General features: G+C 58.4%; 1 protein-coding gene across 5 annotated transcripts in view; it reads left to right on the top strand.

The window, feature by feature from the left end:
• The window catches only part of STARD8 (StAR related lipid transfer domain containing 8), a 79,605-nt gene that overhangs the window by 37,168 nt on the left and 25,752 nt on the right, over nucleotides 1-16,685 (top strand). The gene's annotated exons all lie outside the window — the stretch shown is intronic.

Genomic DNA, 16,685 nt, shown 5'->3' with positions numbered 1-16,685 from the left:
CATTCCAGCAAGGCCGGGGGTCTCCCTCCGGGTTAATGATTGAGCCACAATAACCCTTCTTGTGCGAGCCTTTCTGAAAGTCACCTCCGGATAATTATATTAACTTTTCCAGGATGCTGGGGCTGGGTGCAGAAATTTAAAGGGACAGGGTCTTTTCCTACATTTCCAGCAAGAAATTAGTTTTTACGTGCAGGAAGCGACGGCTTGCTGGTTTCCATTGTCTCGCTTTGCTTTCTGATCAATTTGGCACGTTATTTGCACAGTTCTGCAGCAGGGCTGCCCGAGGTGCAGAGCCGTGCTGGCCTCGTGTTGCCCCGCTCCGTGGCCGTCCCTCCTCTGCCCGGTGCTCCCCCAGGGCTGACCCTGGTTCCGACCCCACGGGATGCGGCTCCCGCTGGGTCCCAGGGCGTCCAGCCCCCGTCTCGGGTTGCCCAGCCGTGGCGCCCACGGGTGGGTGTCTCGCCAGCCTGCTGTTCTTCCCTGTGCCCCTCGGTTAATAATCGACAGGGTCCCCACGCCATGTGGGCATGCTCGCCCAGCGCCCAGCGGCGGAGCTGTTTGTCGAGCCAGTTAAAGGATCCCTTATCAGAAAAGGGCACTTGTCACCCAGTGCCAGTTACAGGCAGAGTAAACGTTAACAGCTGGTGCCGGGGACAAGTGCGGCAGCTTGGGGGACCTTCCCCAGGGGCTCAGCCGTTTCCCATCCCGCTGCACTGAGGCATGTTGCCAGCTTGCGTTCCTTGCGCTGCCCCATGGCCGAGCTCAGTCACCCCCTTTGGTGGCGTTCCCGGTGTCCATCCCGCAGGTCCTGCTCTGTGTCACGGATTGCTGCCGCTGGTCAGGGGGAGCTCGGGGCTACCAAAGCCCGCTGGCCGGGGGGGCCGGGCTGCAATTTGGTGTCACACCTCGTGTGCGTGAGACGCAGGCACTGAGCTGCTCTAGTTGAGCTGAGTCTGGCAGTTGTGCGGGGTTCGGGAGCTAAGTTAGCAGGAGAGCGCTTGCTGCTGTGCTTGGCGCAGGGAAGGCAGCGGGAGCTTGGGGCGGTCACCAGGATGGGTGTAATGTCAACCTTAGGCCCGCTGACCTGCATGAGGGGGAGCAGCGGAGTGGGGGGTCCCGCTGTGCCTGTCCGGCACCGCCTCTGCCCCCGCTGGGCTGCCTGCCTTGGGGGGGTGCAGGCGGAGGGGCGCAGCGTCACAGCCCGGGGTGCTGCCGGAGGGGACGAGCCGTCAGCGGGGCGTGCTCGCGCAACGTCCTTCCTTTGCCCCCGTCTATCCAACGTGATGAGTGTGCCTGGGCTGGCGGGGCGGTCAGGGTAACTCCCGGGAGGGCAGCACGGTCCCGGGGTGAGACCCCGCAGCCAAGCCTTGGGCCTCCTCTCGCTGAATTGGGAGCAGGAGCTCGGCGGGCCGGAGCCCGGGTCTGCTGGGGGATTTCCTGCCCTTCATCTGGGATCGAAAAGCATCTGACTGCAACATGCGCACGCAGAGCCTGCCGAGACCCTGCGCCTTCTGGGCCGGTCGCCCGCTCGCTGGGCGCTTCGCAAGCAGGCTTTGATGCCGGGGCATCAAAGCTCGCCGGGGCATGAGTGATTGATGGCTCTATTTAAGGAAGGTGGCTGTGCCTGCGGGAGCGTGTGCTGGGCTCCACACTGCTAGGCTGCCTGTGCAGGCGGCTGGCAGCGGCACGGGGGTGCTTCTGACCTGCAAGCGTGCCGCTGCTCCAGCACAATTTATTTGCAAAGGTTCACGATGGCGTTTCCATTCTCCCTTTTCCCCGCACCCTGAATTTTACATGAATATTTTCGCTGCTGTCAAGCACACGAGTTCCGTTTCTGAATGCCCTTTTGTCTGGTGCAGCGCAGAGGAGTCACGCTCCCTCCCCATTCCTTCTAGGAACGGCAGCAAAACGCTCCCGCCGCACCCCTCGCCGGGCGCCCCAGCCACGGCGTGTTTTGGGTGGACGAGGTCAAACCCACAGCCGGCTGCCAGCTGCAGACGGGGCGTTTGTGGAGCCGGGGCAGTAAATCTTTGGGGGTGGAGGGGTCCGTCCCTGAGCTACGAGTCCCCCGTGTGGCTGTGGGCTGTGCAGGGGCGAAGCGGAGGGGCTGGGGGACTTGTCCCCCTTCCTCCTACCCCTCCTGCCTTGCCACCAGGGACCTGTGTGGGCAGGGTGGGGTGGCTGGCAGCCGGCGGCTCAGCCTGGGGCTGCGGGAGGAAGCACAGGGAGACCGGATGAGAAAAAGCATTAAAAAAAAAAAAAAAGGCAATTAAAGACCCAGAAGAAGAGGATGAGGCTTTGCTGCAGGCGCTGGACTAAAGGCTGGGCGTGGGGGCAGTGGGTCAGGCTGGGGAGGGAGGCGGAGCGGTTCCTGGGGCTGCAGGCGGAGGTTTGCTCGGGGGGGGGCTGGCGAGGGGGACTGGGGGTCAATTCCCTCTGCCGCTGCTGGCAAAACTGGAAATGGCCGTGCGCAGTGGCAGGCAGAGGTGTCACGGGGCTGCAGGACGGTGACGCTCAGCTGTGACTCAGAGCGCACTTGACCTCGTTTCAGCAGTGTCATTGGGCAAGAGCAGGACGTCTGGGCAGTCAGGGATGGCGTTTCAGCTTTTTTTCAGTTTTCCCAGGCAGAGAATCACCCACGGCCGCTGTAACACCTTCCTGAGCAACCTCCCGGGGGTCTGTCCCTTGCAAGAGCCACCGGCGTCAGCCTCCCGGGTACGGGCATGCACTGGGCTTCATGGCTGGGGCTGGACACGAGCTGTGTCTGTATGATTTCTCCTGGGATGAAGTCCTGGGAGCTCTGGTGGTGTCGCAGGAGCGGCAAGAATTTAGGCAGCAGTGTTTTTTCCCCAGTTAAAAATAATGGGCTTCTGGAAAACAACAACAACAACAAAAAGATTTGAAAGACTTAAGCGCGCCTGAGACTGTACGTGAGAAGACAGGTCGTCAGTGCCTGCCATGTGCCGGGCTGGCCCCTTGCCCTGCACGGGTCCCCTTGTCCCCCCCATTGCCCTCTGGCCCAGGGAGCCTTCCCCTGCCCATGGGCGGCCGAGCGCTGCTTTGATGGGCCACGGCAAAGCCGGTGCATCCCTGGCAGCGATTTGCCTCCTCCTTTTTGTTTCATTCAGCATCCTCGTGCCCATCTCCAAACCTTTTTATCTTCTGTTACGGATGTTTGTGATTCTGATCTTTTGTTGCTAGTTTGGAGCAGGGAAGGTTTCTTGCTCGACCTCATTATGGCCCCATTAGTTTCTGGGACGCACAGATCGCTGCCTGCAGGCCAGCTTGGCCGCGGCTGTCTGGTCGTCGCAGAGGAAGGTGCTTGTGCGGCTGCAGTTTGTCTTCCCAGGGCCTCCTCGGGCGAGTGCTGTGTTGTGGCCATCCTGTAACGTGGCCGGTAGTGTGACGAGCGGGCTGCAGAAATTAAGCTGAAATCCAGATAAATTACTTACAAGTGCTGCTGCGGGAGGTTGCAGCGTTTCCTCCCCAGCTGCTCGTGCCGTCTGGTGGGAGTCGCTGTCCCGTGGCAGAGGCGTGAGCGTGGCACGGAGTCCACGGCCGGCGAGGGTGCCCGCTGTTGGGTGCCGGAGCTGCTCAGCCGAGGCGCCGGCTGTGCCCCCCCAGCCTGGCAGTGCGGGTGCCGGGAGGCCGGGGATGCAGGGCCAAGCGGGTAGGGATGGGGCAGCGGTGCCAGCATCCCAAATCCCCTCAGCTGCCTGCTTGTGCAGCGGTCGGGGCTCTCGGCCAACCCCGCAGCTCCCCATCCCCAAGGGAGGTGAAAGCCCAGCTGCTGTGTTGCTGCCAGCATGCAGTGTTTTTGCTGTGAAGCCTCTGTAAGTTTAGAGGTGCTTTAGTGTCCCGGTGAAATGCATACACGGCGCAGCGCAGGGGTGGGGGTGCTCGGGGCTCCCCTGGTTTGGCCGGGGCTGTGCTCCCAGCGCATGCCCCTGTGCGCCTCGCGTTGCTGCTGGAGGTGCCTGTCCCCAGAACTGCCAACGTCAGCTGGGCGGGACGTCTGCTGGGCCTGCTGCTTGATCTTCCTTAACACCTTCCATGTGGGCATCTCCAGAGGCTTTAGATACCAAAATGCTTACTTGATCACTGGATTTCTGTGCAAAGCTTGTCTCGGCAGAGCCATGGGAACAACCCTGCTCTCTTGGACCCTGCTTGGCCATTGCAGAGGCGTGCTTCTCCTAGAGAGCTCTCCCAAAGCACTTGTTACCGCTCTCCAGGATAACTGCCAGCTCGGGCAGGCTCTCCTCCTGCAGCGATCAGGGCTGCTCGCGCTGGAAACCTCAGTACATGAGGCACAAAATCATGGTCTGAGCTGAAATTGCCTTTCTCGGGAAGCAGGCGTGATCTCCGGCTGAACCCTTGCCTCGTGCTCCAGGCGGCCGCTTGCTTTCCAGCCAAGTGGAAGCTGACCCTGCTGCTTTCCTTTCCCACGCCCAGGGCCTGCACACACCTCTGCAGCACAACTTCTCCAGCGCTGCTGCTGTTCAAGAAAAAGAAGAAGGCAACAAGTATTTTAGGCATTTTGCAGCAGCAGCTGAATTGTATCAAACTACTATGTGCATCTGAGACCTAAAGCCCCCAGTATACATTTTTTAAGGGGCACGTTTAGGGAGGCGTTGCGGTCCGGTGACAAGGGGAGCGCTTTTGCGAATGCAGGGAGCTAGGCTGTGCGCTTGGCTTTGCTCCTGGCTCTGCCGCAGGGGAGGCTTTGCCTCAGCTTTCGCCTCTGTAGAAGAGTGAGAACAGAGTTGCCTCCTCTGCAGGCTGTGACCTATGAATGCACAGGGACACTACCGAATCCTGCCACCAAGTTTTATTTATTGGTCCTGCCCCAGCACCGGTGCTCTCCAGCAGCCCGTGCCAGCGCCTGTGCCTGTGGCAGAGCCCGTGCCACCGTGGTCGGGGGGCTCTCCCGGGATGCCAGATGCTGTGTCTGCCGTGGCGCTGCCTCGGGTCCCCAGGAGGGACTGGGGAGGGTGAGCTCTCCTCTCCCCGTGCTGGGCCGTTTGCTTTGGAGCCTCCTCAACCGACTGTTCTGCGACAGCTGCCTCTCTGTGTCCAGGATTTCCTGGATTTCTTATCTTTTTATTTTCTTGTATTTTGTGTAGGGATGTTGGTATGAAAGCAGCGTTTGTACATCCTAAACCTCCAGACGTCGCTTTGCTCCGCGGCGTGGCTGGAGCAGCACAGTGCTATGCCTGCGCGGGCAGGAGCTGCTGTGTTTGGGGGCCGGTGTTGAGGGGGTTTGGGGGCTTTGCCTTTTTCATTGCTGCTTTCTAACGGCGGTTTCCACTCAGGAACCCCGTGCCTGCCCTTCACGGGAAGCTCGAGAACCGCGTTTCTAGCTGCAGAACGGCAGAGCACACCTCCTTAGGGAGCCTCGTAGGTGACCTGGGACCACCGCGCCCCTCGGGAGGGCTCCTGGAGAAGGGGTCGGAGTGGGGAGGGGAGGCACGGGTGCAGCCCCCATGCCTGGCCCCCCCAGCTGCGCAGGGCAATGCAGGACCTCGAGTAATGCGAACAACTGCGCGAGCTCCTCCTCTGCCCGGCGGCTTTGGGAATGGAGTTGGCGTTTACTGACAATTAAGAGTGGGTCCCAGCCTGTGAGCCTGTTTTGAGGGTCCAGTGCTTTCCTTATCAGAAAAAGAGTTTGCATTTGGATTATGGATTTTGGACCGTTTTTGCTCAGGTCCCAGCGATGGTGCGAGGACACAGGGACCTGTGGCAGGAGGCTCCTCTCTCATCGCCAAGCCGGAGCACAGATACCTCGCAACACCCTGAGGGCCTGAAGCATGTGGGTGACTGAGTTTGCAGCAGGGGCTGAAAGGGTTAAAGCTGCTTTGCAGTGTGATTTTATTAAAAAAAAAAAAAAAAAAAAGCCCATTTCCTTCATGTCCAGAGACAGTTTATTTTCTGGGCATTCTTCAGGACTCAGGGAGGTGCCTTTTCTTTAAGGCATTTCCTGTAAGCAAGTTTATATTTGGACTGGGGAGGGTGGGGAGAGGCGGTGGGTGCTGGGGAGGGGTCCGGCGGCCTGAGCAGAGTGACCTCAGCTTTTGGCTCCTTGTCCTAAATTGTTCGAGGTGGCAGCTGCAGGAGCAGCGGTGGCGGGGCCGGCCAGCCGTTGGAGTGGGGTCCTGCGTGTCCTGGTCCCCCGGGACCGCTGCTGCCCACGGTGGGGCTGAGCCGGTGGGCACGGGGCGGCAGGGACCCGCAACACCTGTTTGCACAGATGGGTCGGAGCAAACAGGGCAGTGTGGGGCTGTCGGTGGAGCAGCCAGCCCTGATGTACGTTAAAGCCTCAGCGTTTAAAAATAGGAACAAAATCCCGTTACCAAGGCCCACCTTTGCAATCCCCCCTCCTTGTTCTTGGGGCTGGTTTGCTCCCCGGCACCTCGTGGGGAGACGGAGAGTGAGGGCTGTTTATTCCTTCGTCTGCAAAACCCACCAGAGAGGAGCTGCGTGCCCAGGGCAGTGAAGCTGTCCCTACGCGGGGAGCGTGATCTGGGGTAACGATCTGAGTCAGCCCCGATTCGAGTGGGCCTCGCTCTGGTGGGAATTCACGTTGTGCTGGGTCAGAGAGCAGCTGCCTCGGGCTTGGAGCTGAGGAGCTGCTCTGGCTCTCCTCCCCTTTGTTGCTTCTCCCTGCTAAGTAGTGACCTGCTGAAGTCCTTCTCTAATATCTGCAGGGTTTTTAGGTTAGCATTAGGAATTTATGGAGCAGGCAGGTTTGTCTTCACCGTAATTCGGCACTGCTAACACCAGAAAATAACTGCCTGTCTTTGCCCAAGAAGTGGTCAATGCCAAGAAAAGGTGACCTGTCGTCCCTTCCTCCCTTTAAGACCATCCGTTCCATCACCTTTAAGATGATGAAGATAAGTCCTGCCGGACCCCAGATTCTGAGGCTTGTTGACCACCTCTAATTCTATTCCCGCCCCCAAGATGGCTGTGCTTTGCAAGAAAAACAAAAAAAGATCAAGCAAGCAAGCAAGCAGTGTAATATAGAAGATCATCACATCTACTGTGCTCTTGATGTCTGTAGTGCAGCATTAACTCTTTTCCCATTGATCAGACCTTTATTCTTGTGCGAGGTCCTTGGAGCCTGAGCGGGACCCCGTGGCTGCCGGGTGGGACGCAGCAGGCTGGGCTCACCTCCGAGGCAGCGCCGCAGTTCAGGCAATTCCCCCATTGTTCCCCATGCCAAGTTTCTTTTCCCCCATTTTGTTTTCTTTTTATTACTGTGATTTCCTAACATCGGAAGAGGCGAGTTATGAAACTGGAGTTATCCAAACACGTCTTGTTTGAAGATAGCGTTTCATCCAGCAGATGCAGCTTCCTGCTCTGTAAATGGTTTTCATTGTTTTGCGTTGGCTCCTGGCCCCGTCTCTGCCGGGGCCACTGGTAGCGTCGCTCAGCTCCGGCAACCCGAGGAGCGGTGGTCCCAGCCACGGAATGCTGTTGGCCGTGAGGCGAGGTGAAAAGGCTGAGCTGGGAACACTGGTATTTTGTAGATACACTCCAAAAACGTTTGGGAGGCTCACTAGAGGCTGCCTCTGCAGGGGTGAACAAGGCAGCGTGCCTTGGGCTGCTGGCTTGGCTGGCCGCTGCTCCAGCTAGGGATGCTCGGGTTTTCCAACAAGATGCTGTCTGGAGGGGACAGTTTGTGCCACTTCTGCTTGAGCACACGCCAAGCTGAAACGCTTTGGATATCCACCTTGCCGATTTTTGCTTGTGGGACCCCGTAAATCAGAACGGGATCCGGCCTGTGGGGCCGTGGCCAGCTGCCCGCTGTTGAAATGGGGGCAAGGCACGGCTCACAGAGCGGTCCCACGACACTGCTATTAGCACCACTCTTTCAAGTCCTGGTTGCAAACCGGGCCACGCACAACGGTAGCTGCTGGTCTGATGGTTGACACCCAGACTGCAAAAGAGGAAGGAACCAGGGGAAGAGAGGGTAAATAAAAAACCCACCTGGCGGCAGGTGCTGCCGAGGGCCAGTCCTCGGGCTGGGGCTGCCGCCTGTTGGACGGGGACCTGGCTGGGCCTGGTGGCGGCAGCCACGGGTGTTCCTTGCACTGGTGCAGGATACTTCTGCCAAATGTGACATGGAAAGCTCTGGAAAGAAACGGATTGATTTTGTTTAAAGATGTTTTTAAATCACTGGGAATCAGAGACCTGAGGTGGTGTTTGCTGGAAAGCCACGGAGCCCTGTGTCCAAGTCACCCGCCATAAGGGAGCGGGAGGAAGAAAAGCCTTCAGAAGCGTGTGCTGCACCGGGTTTGCTCAGCACGTCCCGGCCATCCAGCGGAACCGCTTCTCCTGGGGCAGCAGGAGTAACGCCAAAACCTTCCCTGCTTCAGAGTCAAAAGCATTTGGCTTTGGCTGCATTTGTGCCCTCGCCTCCTTTCCCCATGGGTTTTGCATCTGTGAAGTTTCTCTGGCTAAAAAACCTGGGGACGGCTCTCAGTCAGATCTGCAGCCTTGCAAGCTACAGAGAGACACCAACGCGGTCTCTCTTCGGTAACTGGAAAAACACCGGCTGACTGTCAGCTCTGGTTTTAAACATTTGATCCAGAAAGCAAAAAAGTGTGAATTAATTTTCGCGTAGGATGGTTAAATAGGGAATGCGACTGGATGAAACAGTGAGCTGCTTCTTGAATAGCTGCTACGCATCTGGCGATGTGTGTGTTGGTGAAACAGGAGGCTGGTCTTACTTCTCGTTACTGCCCGCTAAGTCGGGTGGTGGGTGGAATCTGTGTTTTGCTGGTGAAAAGCTGGAAATTCCGCTTTGCCGCACAGATGTGGGTGCTGGGCGAGGGAGGGCAGCCTCGTCCCCTCCTCCCTGCTGGTATGGCCACGGTGTTTGCTGTCCTCCGAGACCCCCAACATTAAACAAACCTGTGCTGTGGGGTTTATTAATTCTCTACAGTACGCTTTAAAGTTCTGCTTTTCAGAGAAGATGTGAGCGGGAACACCTGCCATGGGAGGCGTGCGCCTCTTCGTCCTTCCCGTTTTAGAGTTCCAGGTTGCGGGTGGCACGGTGGCGTGCGTGCTGGCTGGCCGAGATGCCTCCCCAGACCTTCTGCCAGGGCCCCGGGAGCTCTGTGCTGCAGAGTCCCGGCAGAGCTTTTGGGGAAGAAGAGCTGCAGGTCCCGGTCTGGTGGTTCTCCCTGGCTGTCTGCTCTTGGGTGCAGGCGGGAGGGATCCTGGTCTGCATGGTCCTCTACTCTTCTGCGGCTCTCCTCTGGAGCCTCACCACCACGAGTGGTTACTGGGGGGTCCTCTTGCAGCTGAAGGGGGTGGGCGAGGCTGTGTTCATGCCTGGTGGAAGGCGTGCTCCTGCTCTGGCACACAGGTTGGAAGAGGTGGGTGAGGTAAGTTTGCAGTCCTGTCCTCCCCGGTTGTCCCCAGCCGCTGGGAGAGGTCTCCGTGGTGGTGGCGGGACATGTAGCATGGCATTGAAGAAGTCGTCAAGAAGGAGGGAAGTCAGAGCTCGCTGGTAAGCCGGAGCCTTAGTGCCTCGCGCTCTGATCCCTGGGCACACGGATGCTGTTCGCCGTGACCTTGGCCTTGCACGGAAGTGGTACATAACTGGCAGCTTGAGCCGGCTGCGAGCAGCTGAAGGATTCTGGGCAGTGGGGAGTTGGAGGCAGGCTAGGCCCTGGCTGAAGGCAAATTTTTGGTGGATTGCCTTTCTCTGTTGGTAGAGGAGCTGGGTGTGCCCCAGACCTCTTCCTCCAGCGCAGGAAGCCGCAGTGGGGGGTCACACTGTCCCCAGGGCTGGGGCACAGCCGTCCTCCTGCTGCTGCGGCCCATGCCGGCCATGCCTGCCTCTCCTGCTTTTGTCCTCCGCAGCTTTCCCACCTGCCTGAGAAGCAGTGATTTTTAAAAATTAATTTTTTTAATTTTTTTTTCGCATGAATGAAGTGTGTGTTTTGTGAATGTTCTCTACGGGATGTGAAGCCGCAGATGTTTGCTCATTAATTAAGTTCTGCAAAACTGCTGCCGGAAGCAGCGCCGAGCACTTGGCAGATCTCTGCAGTTTGACGTTTTTTCCTTCCTGCCCCCGCCTCTGCTAAGCAAACCCTGATCGAGCCCTTCGCTCTGCGGTGGCAGCCCCTACCTCTGCCACTCTTCCCTCCCCTGCCGGAGCTGTGCTTCGGGCTGGTACCTCTCGGTCTGAGCGGGTGGGCTGAGATCCCCTGGGCGGCTCCTGTGAAGGGAGTCCATGCCTCGCGCCTCTGTTTGTTTGGCCGCAGCCGTCAGAGAAGGCAGAGAATAATGAGGTCAGAAGTCTCACTGATTAGTATTTGATAAGGTCCACTGACATTTTATCTTTTGTCTCCATAGTGAGGAGGAAAACACGGTGAATTAATGTCATGTCTTGGCAGGGCCAGCCCTCCCCGACTGCCCGGCTTGGGGTCGGGATGGCGTCCTGCCTCACGGGACCTGGAGCCTCCGAGATCCCGCTCTCCTTACTGCAAACGAACGCACAGATCTCGCGTGTCCTCGGGCTTCTCTCTGGCTGCGCTGGCAGAGCCGGTCGCCTGCCCGGCCACTTCAGCTGGTGAGGTTACCTGCTCCCCGGTGGTACGTGCCACCCCTTGAACGGGGGCTGTGCTTGTAGGTGGCTCCTGGCAGCAGGGAGGCAGCGTGGATAAATATAACTCGATGTTGCGTAAGTCTGTGTATTGCAGATTATTGAGATGCTCTGCTTTCTTGGCCGGGCTCCTAAGCCCGTCGGGGTATCGAGTGATGCACTAGCGGCTTTGACAGTGCTCTCCCAGTTTCCCAATGCGAGCTGCCCCCCGCTGCCCATCTCCAGCCTTGCCGGGGGCAGCGGTGGGCAGGGCAGGGCAGTGCGGCCGGGCAGGAGGAACCGCAGGCTGCCAGCAAGCTCCTGCCTGCGGCACCGGGGCGGTGGTCAGTGCCATGGACCCGCCGTGGTGCAGAGCTGCCAGGCAGCCCGTGGGGGACCTCACGGGTGCTGCAGGGTGGCTGGAACGCCTCCCTGTTACAGCCTTGTTATCTCTCTGGCCAGGCTGTTTGGCACGTGTCATTTATCCAGTAACGACTCTTTGTCCAGAGGGGAAAACAGTACCGGCAGGCACGGCTTGGAAAGAAGGAGAGCAACTAGGGAGAATGAACACAGGTAATTTCAGCTCAACCTGTCTGACGATGCTGGTGGAGTGAATCAGCTGTCAAGGTCGTGTCAGAGGGCAGGAGGCCACGTGCTGGTCCTACCCTCGTGCTGTGGGATGGCGTCCTCTGGCAGGGGGGGCTGGTGGCTGCACCGGGGCCCGGAGCAACCCTGTCTTTCAGCAGATCTGCTTTCAGCAGACCGACAGCCTGAGCCGTGGTATGCCTTACAGCCTCCTCAGGGCACAAAAAGTGAGAGGGGAGAAGCTGTAAGCTGTGTGGAGGAAAATGAATGGACAGCAAAGGGTTCTGCTCAGCTCCAGTCCCCTCCACCTCGGCAGGCGCTGGGGGGAGGATCGGCGTGTGCTGCTTCTCAGGAGGGCAGGCAGGGGCTGAAGAGGAAGCCCCCTCCACCTGCACCGAGTGGTGCTGCACATCCCTCCCCGGCGCCAGCCCGCAGGTCCCGGCGTGGCGACGGACGCAGGAGTTTTGCATTGGAAGTGGGATGAGGTGCCGTGTCCCACCGCTCTCTCTGGGAACGCTCTGGAAAGCTGGCGGGAGCAAAGATCAGCTCCTCCGGTCCAGCCTGGTGATCTTAGCCAGGAGGCACCTCGCGACCCTCTGCAGTTCTGCAGGCAGGTTGTTGGCAGGTAGGAGCGAAACGCCTGGTGAGCAGCGGGTCCTTCGGGACAGCGGTCGTGGGTCAGCACCATGTGCAGGAGTGCATCAGCGCGGGCGAGCCTGCGTGCGGGCAGGGTGCGGGAGCATGCCCGTCCCTGTGCACGCGGCTGCAGCTCGCTCCGCTGCGCGTCAGGCGAGCGGCCGTGCATCCCGGCACTGCAGCTTGCATTTTTTCGGGCAAAAGCAAGGCGCGGGCTGCCTCAGATGGGGCTGGATAGCCAGTGGCTGCGGTGGTGCGTGCTGCTCGCCTCCTGAAGGTGCTGAGGCTGTCCAGGACCGCGGGAGTGCTAGGCCAGCCCTTCGCAGAGGGATGAGAACAGAGGCTTTCGCAGCTTGCCATTTCAAAGCAGCTCAGCACGTGATCTTCTAACCACTTGTGAACACCAAGTGTTAATTAAGGGCTTCGAGACCCTTCAGAAAACATGCGTGTGTGAGCCAAAAATTAGCAACTCATAAAAATAGACACGGGTTGAGTTTTAGAAGGATGTGAGCTGATTGATTTACCACAAATGACGTTAGCCTGCAGCTCTAAGGTAGAAGTTTTCTGATGCAAAGGTTTCCTCAGAAACATCAACAGGAGAAGCGCCGCACGCTAGTGAGACTGAGAAGTAGTGCTTGCTTGAGAAGATGTAAACATCTTAAAGCGCTGTTCTGCAAGATGCAATGATGACGGCTGGGGAAGTTTACACGTGTAGAATACTGCCGTGCAAAGCACTGAAGTTTGGGACTGAGGTGGCCCTGGGGGGCTCCGAGGGCGGGCAGCCCCTCTGAAACTGGGGAGCGGGGACGATGCTGCCAAGGTCCCTCACCCTGCAGAACACGGTTGTACGGGCTTCGAGCCCTGCAAGGGCTCTTCCTGGCTGGTTTCCCACGAGCCAAGGAGACCTGAGGGAGCGCCCTGCCAGCCTTTGGTCCTCCTGCCGCAAAACAACGGGGAGAGCAGGGCTTCCACGGCACGTGTGGTCACTGCGGCAGAGGCGTTGCTGAGAGTTTCCTCCGCGCGTGATCGCAGGTGGGTATTCCCGTATGACTGTCTGCAGCGCCAGGTTTTCCTAGTATAACCCCTAGAAAGCATCGGGCGCAGGCTGGAGCCTCCGTCAGCCCTGTGCACAAGCCTGTCATCAGGAGGGGAATTTGTCTCCCGTTAGCAGCAGGCTCCTCCTCGCTGTGTCCGGCTGTGAGCACGAGCCGGACCATTGTGCTGTCAGGGCAATACTCAGCCGGGCAAGCAAACCCAGAGGAGGTCTTGGTGTGACAAACCTTGTTTTGCTTACACACTGGCTTTCACATGGAAGGGAAGCTGGATAAAACATGCCTGTTCCTGCCAAAAGGCGCTGCTTTGCCAGTAACTGGCCTCTGTTTTTTCTGCAAACGGTTGGCGTGTTGCATGAGGGCTTCCTGCTGTCTTCTAACCCGTGGACTTCTCCTTGGCCTAACCCTGGGGAGATCTTCCTCTGCTTCTGACCTTGCTGTCTGCAACCACAGCACCGGCTCCGATGCGATCGGCGTCATAACTTTCCTTGAGCCGGAATAGCTGTGCAAGGGGGTGTGAGCTCATGTGCCTGTAAATCCCTTGGAAGGCTGGGAAGTACTTGGTTAATTAACAAAACTGAAGGAGAGAGTCATTTTAACCATGTCTGAGAAGCATTTCCCGTTGCTTACAGCAGAGGTCTGGGATTCAGGACTATCCTTTGGCTATGGACCACTCCAGTCCCCACCGCACATCCTCAGATCCTTGCTCTGCCGTAACGTGAACAGGCTCTGCTTGCTTCAGCTCCTCAGAAAATGCCATATTATACATAAAGGGCCACGTTTTAGACTGTGTCTGCGTTGTGGGTAGGGGCGTGGGGTGGGCTGGCTGGCAGAGATGGCTGCGCCGGCTTCGCTGGTGGGAGGCAGACAGATGGGACCAAGCCAGGTAAGCCAAGTCTGCCATTCCCATGGTTTGTCTTCCATCGGGATTCAGCATCTCGACTGTCAGGCCAGCGTATGAGTCTGTAACATCGCTTGAGGCCAGCTTTTGCATCCTGTTTTGTAATATTCTCTGACATTCTCTGCATTCCTGGCAGGGAGACTTCTGTATATTTTTTTGAAATGTTCCTTTGTCTCTTTGCAAAACTGTGACATCCTTTAAAGCTGCTTCTCAAAAAGTCCGTTGGCCTGCTCTCTCCAGCAGCTCCTGTTAACTTCATGAAGAAAAGGAAGCCTTGAGCCCCAACACCACCTTCTTCCAGTGGGGGGAGAGGGGGAGAAAGAGAGAGTTGTGGGCTTCTGTGTGGCTCAGGTGACCTCCATAAACCTCAGGTCCGTGCTGTCTGATCCCACCCTTGTCCTAAGGTTTCACTCTGATCTCCACGTTCCTGTGATGATTTTGGGCTTGTTAGCTGTGCTTTCATTGCCGCGGGGCAGCGGGGTCAGGAGGGTCCTGAGTTTGGAGGAGAACTCTGGAGAGGGCAGAAGCCACCACAGCGGTCCTTGCGTTGGTGTCCTGCCGCTGGTGCTGGCCTCCTCTGCCTTACCCACCAGGGTGTAAGGAAGCAAGCTGCGGGGTGGGTGGGATGTTTTGCAATGCTGTACCCCTCGACAGGGGATGAGACACCTATTGCGCGTCCCACTGGGAACTGGAAACAAGGCAAGAGAGAAATAACCTGGCGTTGAAGCCCACGGTGTGACCTAATGGAGAGTTTGACTCGGATCAACACAGCTTGTCATCAGCTGCATCAGGACGTGTCTGGCAAGCACATCAGCCCTCCTCCAGTCACCCTGTAGGTGCCAGACATCAGGGAGACCAGGACAAGACCAACTGGAGAAGGAGGAGCATGAACTAACAAGCCAAAGCGCAGGTCCCCGCGCCAGGTACCCTCTGGGGCTTGGGTACCCTTCCCTCGCTCCTCTGGGCAGGAGCTCCCCGGGACACGCAGGGAGCCCCTCGGATGGGCTGTGCCAGCTCCCCCTTCCTCCCACAGGTGATAGGGACAGTGGCGCCGGGACCCTCTCTGTGCCCCAGAAGGAGCTGTTGGTTCAGGGACCCCCTCAGCTTCCTCTCCTGGGCAGCGTTTCAGGTTGTTCCGGATGAGGGGACGCCTGGCTGCCTCTCCCATCGCTTTGGAGCCGGCAGAGGCTCTCTCCTCCCTTCTCTCCCACCTACAGATGTTGGCTGACTGCAGACCCGGGAGGCAGCTGCTGCTCTTTTGTTGCAGCTGGAATTATGGTCTGGTTTCCTTCTGTGGCGCCACGGTAGCGTTAACGACAGGAAGGTCCATCCAGGGATAGTGGTGGAAGAGGCTTTTCCTGAGGAGAACTGGACCAAACCCCCCTTGTCGAGGCGGAGGGTGCTGCAGTGGGCAGGATGTGTGCGTGGCACCCACAGATGGCTCCCTGCGCCCCTCGCCCCAGCTGGGACCCGCTCCCAGTGCCGGCGAGTGGGTGCCGTGTGTCCCTGCGGAGAGCCAGCCTTGGCCAGCACCGTCCTGCAGCTCCAGCGTGCACCTGCAGCGCCGGCTGGGTTTGGTGTCTTTGCTGTCGTGTGTGCACAGAAAGGCCTTTTTCATGCTAAAGTATGGTTATTATTTGTTACCTGTTGGCTAAGCCCGCTGCTGGCTTGTTATTAGCAATACTCTCTTTGCAAGGGAAGCGCTTGCTTTCAGCCCCAAGAAGATCAGGACCTCGCGGTGCAGGGATTTCATTAACCTTCTATGTCAAAATAGCTTCTGGGACCGCAGAGCAGCGTTAGCGGAGCGTGCGCTGGGAGCGGGGCGGGCAGCAGCCGAGGCACCCTCTGTTAAAGCACGCTGAGGGGCAGCGGCACGGCGCGCTCTGAGGCCCGGTACTTCTCTGCATCGCTGGGACATGAGATCACATTTGGAAGCAGCTTTTGATTCCTCCCGTGTTGGTGGAAACTTTGCACATGGTCGCTGGTAACTTGGATGGCCGCTGGGACGCCTCCCCATCGGCGAGGCGGTCGCTGCTGTCGGCTGGACGCCCTTGCTGTCGCGCGTGCTGGTGTTTTCATCCAGCTCCTTTCCAAGGTTGGCTCGCAGATTTATTTACCTGCCTGCTCCCCTCAGCTCTCCCCTTCTGCACTTTGGGCCTAGGATCTCCCCTCCCAGGCCCTGCTCAGCCGAGGGGATCTCACAGCTCATTCTGTAAACTATTTATGCCAAAAGGGCCGACCCGGGGAAGCGCAGTTGCAGAGAATGTGCTTTTCATTACGGACACTAATCCCATGTCAACCAGAGCTTCTCACTTGGACCGCGCTGTTTCCCCCAGCTTCTGTCAGCCCGAAAAGGTGAGGCGAGTGCTGAGCCCTGCCTGCGTGGAGGGAGGGAGCACCCCCGGGGCAAGGCGAAGCCCCGGCGGCTCAAATGCCGACTGTGAGTCTGCAGAAAATCAGGCAATGAAGTCTGCATGTCTTGGATAGCAGGTGGTCTTGGTCTTGTCCCTGAACCGTCTGTTCCAAAGCTTTTAGTCCTCTTTGGTGTCTTGAGGGATGGGGAAATTTATGATGGACCGGTCTTTGCTTTCGGTTTTCCCAGCCCTCCCGCCTCCCGCGTTCACGGCGCTGCCCTGCCTGGCTGCCGGCGGCTGGCAGCTCCTGCGGTCTGCAAACAGCCGACCAAGAGAAGCCGCTCCGCTGAGGTTTAAGGCCAGACTAGTCAGCGCCTGCTGGGATGAGAAGGGGGCTTTAGGTGGTGTCCATCGCTCTGCTGCCTCCCAGCTTACTGCAGGCTCAGTTCCTTCCAGAGCCTGGCGCCAGCAGAGCGCAGCCCTGCGGGAGGTTTCACACTTGAGCACGTCAGTACCTAATTTTTCCAGTTGCGATTGAAAGCTGCAGCCAACCTGGCTGGGAC

Source organism: Phalacrocorax aristotelis, chromosome 11, assembly GCF_949628215.1.
Source record: "Phalacrocorax aristotelis chromosome 11, bGulAri2.1, whole genome shotgun sequence".
NCBI classification, from domain to species: domain Eukaryota; kingdom Metazoa; phylum Chordata; class Aves; order Suliformes; family Phalacrocoracidae; genus Phalacrocorax; species Phalacrocorax aristotelis.
Note: the sequence above shows the minus strand (reverse complement) of the source record. Positions and strands in the feature narration are given on the sequence as shown.